General features: G+C 39.8%; 1 protein-coding gene across 1 annotated transcript in view; it reads right to left on the bottom strand.

The window, feature by feature from the left end:
* LOC115297049 (testis-expressed basic protein 1-like) overlaps positions 1-4,583 on the bottom strand; it is a 36,790-nt gene extending 32,207 nt beyond the window's left edge. The window contains exons 1-6 of the mRNA XM_029945526.1: positions 4,568-4,583; positions 3,978-3,998; positions 2,029-2,049; positions 1,402-1,416; positions 761-784; positions 130-153 (exon numbers count right to left, since the gene is read on the bottom strand). The gene's annotated coding sequence lies outside the window, so the exon portion shown is untranslated. The remainder of the gene's footprint in view (positions 1-129; positions 154-760; positions 785-1,401; positions 1,417-2,028; positions 2,050-3,977; positions 3,999-4,567) is intronic.
* Positions 4,584-6,000: the final 1,417 nt, after the last annotated feature.

The following is a 6,000-nucleotide window of genomic DNA, read 5'->3' on the forward strand; positions in this document are numbered from 1 at the left end:
AATAATCATGGAATTTGGCCATGGGAAGGCACGTAGTTTAGGAAGTATGTACCCGTGCCCAGAAATGCCAGCATTGTCAGAGAAAGAAGGTATAGGGCCCCCTAGTGGAGGAAGCGTGGAAAGACTTACCGAGGGCAGGTGGAACTGATCTGGCTGGAAAATAAATCAGAGAAAGTTATTTCCTTTTCTGTTCTTCCTCAGTCAGTTTCCCAACCTGTCCCTTATAACATGTCATTTTTAACTTCTGGGAAATGTTCCCCTCTGATCTGTATTTTTTACGTAAATCAGTGGAACTTGATTTTTTCCATAAAATTATTAAAAAGATGAATTATTGGTAATATAATTGTAGGATGTCAAAGAAATAGCATCTTCAAACTTCTAAAATCCGAAATGGCCGAGGAAATTTTCCCTGGATGTCTTGGAATTCAAATGTGGAAAAACAGTCTGGGTGAGGCAGTAGGTACAAATGAAAAAACTATTTCTCTTCCTTCCATTTTTCCTTTTCTGTAGATCGCATCTTGTTGGTCTTTAAACAAAACAAAACTTTTTACTTTCTTCTTTATATTTATATAAATCAGTAGTGTTAGAACTTTCTAACACATTATTAATAACCCAGAGGGACTTTGATAATGAGACAGCAAGGGGCCAAGAGTTACCTCAAGCCCTTTGCATACCAGCATGTGCAGATAAAGACTCTTGGATCTCCCTAGAAACCAATCGAGCCCTGTGGCAGAGAATTAAATGAACACAGATGACTTACTCTTTGTGTGAGGAGTTGGTTCCACTGAAAAATAAGCAGAAAGATTTCTTATTGCACCCTCCTCATTTACTGTCCTATTCATTTTTTTCTGTTGCTAAATTTTCTAGTGATATAACTACTTGAAAAGATTTTCTGATAAGGGGTATCTGAACTTTCCAGAAAACTTAAAATCAGCTGGTGGAATTCTGGCTAGTAGAGAAGCAAAAGCTACGAAAATAAGAGTTTGAAGTTTCTATACTGTAAAGTTCCTATACTGGAACTGAAATTTCAATATATATCCCTGGGCTTTGATGAGTGCACAGCAAAGAAATAAATATACAGCATACTAACGCTTGAATAGGTGAGCCAGCTGGTAAACAGAAATATTAGTTGTATCTTTGCTTTTCCTGTTCATTTTTTTCCCTCCTTCTGTATAGAGGGTCCCTGACAGTCTTTAGAGCCGTGGAGAAACATGTGACTCAGTGAACATTTTAGAAGCTTATTAATAACCTAGTGGAATTCTGAGTAATGGGAACATAGGGGTCAAGGAAATCGGAGCTTCAAGCTCTTGCGATCCCAATGTGGACGGGTACAGCCTTGTTCAACTAGATCTGTTAGGCACTGCTGGAGGTAGTTCAGTTCCATCATGAAAGGAGACTTACAAGAGGATTCTGTAGCTGAAAAACAAAGAGAGAAGTTAGTGGGGAAAGACTGCAGAAATTAGTTTCTTGCTCGTTTTCTGAGCGGGAATATCAGAAATGCTCACAGAGGGAGCATCCAACCCTGTAGGTATTGCAGTGCACAGTGCAGGGGGACACGGCTCCCATCAAGCCTGTGGGATTCTGCCTCCTGCCTAGTCTGAGAGGCTTTAGGAAAGGGAGGTGATTTCTCTCTCCCTTGTGCAGTGACTGATAACTGCTTAAAACCCTACAGGGGTTAGTAATTTAAACTGTGCTGCTTTTACTTCCCTTCTCCCTATTTCTGCTGTCCTGTGTAAGCTTTCATACAAATGTCCTCCCTCCCTTGTTGACAAGTCGCAACAAACTTCAGATAGTTTCCTCTGATATTTTTATGTATACACACATATATTATTCATGGTATTTTGGGTTATTAAGGGGGTTTTGTATCCCCCTTAATCATTCATTCCTTGGGTGGGTGCAGCTAGGTAGTAGAATAAGTGCCTGATGGAGGAACATGAAAGTCTATTCGCACAAGACAGAAGCAAAGGATTGCAAACCCGACAGGGAAGCCAAAAGCAACTAATATATAGGAGCAGGTTTGGTACTTACTGGTTATTTCTGAAGTTTCACCTGGTGGGAAAATGGAAGGGAAAGAAAACAGGGAAATCAGTGTGTATAGAACTAAGTGCACTCAGTTCTCCTGTGATGGGCTTAAAAAGGGTAACTGGAGAGGATGCAGGGAGCTCTAAAACCTGCTGTTAGCTCATTGCCATGTTGGACTTAAGCTCCCACCTGTGTGCTTTGCATCCTGCGGCTTGCTTCTGCTGGTCTGGGGCAGGAGGTGGCTGTGCTGCTTCCGTTCCATCTCTTTCTGGGGTGGTAAATGCCTGCAATTTCTAGGGGTTCATAATGCCTTAAACTTGTACTTCTGTGCATTTTTGTCATTTTCATTTATCTGTTTTTCCTACCTAGCTGTTTAGTTGATCTGAAAAGTTTTCTTCCCACTCCTTTCTTTTCTACTACTCCCATTTGGCGCACTAATTTTTGTTCATTAAAAAAGTAATCTGTGCATTTTTCGTTTTCTCCACATGATCTGTAATTTAAGGGAAAGCTAGGAATGAATAAATGTAGCAGTATAATTTTCATTTATATATTACTGTATGTTTTAAGTGTTTACACATGGGGAGAGAGGACTATGCAGGAAAGAAAAGGGAAAGGGAATCCATGTACCCATATAGATTCTCGGGCACATGGTAGTTATTTGGGGGACTTTGGGCCAGATGAAACCCTTCCTTTAGCCTCAGTGAGGTGAGCTTGCTTATGGTTTCTCCCTTATAAGAATTAATGAAAACTTCTAAGGCTGTAAGTCTTCGTGATAATTAAGAGTACTGAGAAAGGAGGCCCTGACTTAGAGAATAGTTGATAAATGATGGCTTATGTTCATAGTGACAGGGAAGTATGTAGAACCAGTGGTTAGAGCAGGCGGCACCCAGTTTCAGTGGTCATAGTAGGATTGTGTGGGAGACTGCCTGCCCTCTCCATGTTTTGAGTCTCTTTCCTCAAGGTACCGTGTATGCCTGTAACCTCCATGGCACAGGAGATCAGCCAAATCTCTCTTTTATTCATGACTTGTCTCCAGGCCTCAGCTCAGTTTCTGATACAAGAGATCACCTAGTTGAAGGGGTGCTTGAGTACAGCTGGCTTGCCTTCTGAGAAAGTCCTCTTGTTTAGCTTACACTCTGGACCTCTATCACTTAATTTCCAGACTCAGAATCCCCAATGACCCTCTAGAATGGACACTCTAGAATTCGACACTGCTTTTGCTCTAGCTAGTCACAGTATGAGTTTACCTTTCAATGTCTTTCACTTATGATTTGTAAATACCTGGTGCATCTTCCAGTTCCTATAATTGCAGCCCGCCTCCTGTCATATGCTGTTCCCTGAAGGGATGTGTGTGTGTGTGTGTGTGTGTGTGTGTGTGTGCGCGCGCGTGTGCGTGTGCGCGCGCGCGTGTTGGGTATTTGGGGGGACTGGACGGGATAGGACACAAGGAAAAACACACTGAGAGAGAAGATTGGAGAACACGGGGTAGGTTAGATCCTTAGTAGTATTCCCTGGTACACCTTTCCCAGGAAACTAGGAAGACAACTGATCAGACCTCAGTCTTTTTAAATTAGATTGTTTTTTCTTTCTTTTACATTTATTTTTGAAATTTGCTTTCTTTTTTTTCATTTTCTTTATATTTTCTCTGTCATCTTTGAGTAGGCCCTTTATGAATTACAAAGCACTTCAAAAATGGAAAGCTACCCTTATTTCTCTTACTTTAGAAAATTGTGTATTGTTATAGAAGCCACTATGAACATTACTGAGGAAATGTTCTTACTTTTTTCTTTAAAAAATAACCCTGGAAAATTCTTAGCAAGTGGAAACTGGGATGCATGAAAACATGTCCAAAAACACTATCCTTATGGTAATAGATACATTTGGGACCATAGACAAGCCCTCTGTACACTGTAGAAGATCAGAGAACACAAGAGGAAGATAGATAAGGGACTTACCATTGGGCCCAGTATATTGCACTAAAAATAGAAAGAAACAAATTACTATGGTTGTTGAACATGATAAACACACATACCATGGATGTTTTCCAAAGGGGAACAGTTAAATAATGTCCCAGAATTACCAAATCCCCATCTTGCTGATTAGATATCTTCTATTTTAATATATTTTTAAATATTTTAAATATTTCAAAAAGTATTTTAATATTTTATATAAATATTTTAATTCTTCTAGGAGACTTGGAACACTGTTTTGGTTGGAAGGAGAACCACCTCATTCTTGCCCTTGACGACTACAGATATTCGAAGTGAAATCTTTATTGTATTCCTTTCTCTCTGCTTTTCCCCATCCTTTTCCTCTCGTGTCACTTTTTTTTTTTCACTCTCTTGGCTGTCCTTTTGTCTTCTTTCTCATTTCTTGTGTCCTTCCCCAGATTATCTCTGTTGCACCTTTGCTTTGGAATATTCTTCTGATGATTATAGGCAGTCTACTACAGACAAGCTACTATGATCATTATTCGAAAAATGTTATGCTCTCTATTATGAATTTGAGTGATATATATGAGTTGTTATAAATATAAGCAACTTACCAATAGGTCCTGGAGTTTGCACTTAAAAGAAGTCCAAATTGACATATTAGTATGGGTGTTTGAAGAATAAATTTTTAATTTTATTCTAGAGGTGGGGCTTTGGAAAGTAAAGTAAGGGAGAGGAAGTGATAACAGAATTAGACCATCAGGGAGAACTCAACCAGTTATGATAACTATACCACAAAAGAGATATTTAGCCTATATTGCAGTACTTCAGCCTGGGATGAGGGTCTCTCTAGAATCCTTGTCAACCTAGGAGATGTTCAAGACATTAAAGGTTGAAAGTTTACACTTTTCTTTCTTGTCAGTAACAGAAGATACTGCTTTTTAAGTAGACTGGACCATACTTGTACTAAAATATTTCTGACCAACTAATATGCTCTAGGCTCGGTGTGAAGATGGAAGGTAAGGATGTGTAGTCTCATAGCTTCCAGCTTATTGACTATTGCTTTGATTAGCTTGAGTGTCTCTGGGCAAAGAAAGGGTCAACAAAACCTTCAGTTTTTAATGAGAATTTGCCTTCAGTTGCTTTTCCAGCTATTCTTAAGCCTGCTTGCTGTCTTACTTGCAACGTTCCTTTTACTTAAGAATGATCCTTGATTGGTAAACTGCACGTGAACTGGGAGTACTATAAATACCTGTTGGAAGACCATATCTCTGGGATTCCCTGAGCGTAGTGACCGTGTAAACACACGCGTGTTCCCTAGAGGATCCCTGCGGCTCGTGTGTATGGAGTTTTTATGGGATATTTTAGCTCCTAGGGCTTCTAAGTCAGGGCAGCTCTTATATGCAGCTTATGGACAGCCCAAGAGAGTAGTTCCTGGGTGGCTGTGTAGACCCCTGCATAGACAGCCTCGAGGACGACTGCCACAAAAGAGGGAGGGCCGATGCTGCGTTGGGGGCAAGCTGTGCTTCCTGCCTTACGTTCCGCTGAGTAGCCTGGTGGGTCTGCCTGGTTAATTGACTCTAAATAAAGACCGCCCCTCCTTCCAGTGGGCGTTGCATTGTCCTTCTCCTCCATAGCTTCATGGCACTCATGATGGGAAATCTCTCAGTTCTGACCCATAATCTCCTAAACCTTTAATTTTGACATTTTTTTTCTATGTGAGAAAGCCAGAAGGTGTCTTACCAGCTACGGATATCTTGGGCCATGAGCTATAAACAAGCTAGAAATTTAGGTTATTTTGCAAAACTAATTTAATATTTGCTTTGACTATATTTGTAAAAAAATTGCCCTTGATCGTGGAATAAAATTCCTAGCACACCTGCCTTTGGTATAAGCCACTAAAATCTTTAGACAGAGAATCATTTCAAATTTTATTTTGTCTCTTCAGTTTTCCTATATTTTCTTATTCCTTTTTAACTTTTAGTTTGTGACTCCTTGTAACTTTTCTTCTCTTTTTCTCAGTTTTATTTATATTCATTTACTCTTT

This window comes from Suricata suricatta, chromosome 7 (assembly GCF_006229205.1).
Source record: "Suricata suricatta isolate VVHF042 chromosome 7, meerkat_22Aug2017_6uvM2_HiC, whole genome shotgun sequence".
In the NCBI taxonomy this organism is placed as follows: domain Eukaryota; kingdom Metazoa; phylum Chordata; class Mammalia; order Carnivora; family Herpestidae; genus Suricata; species Suricata suricatta.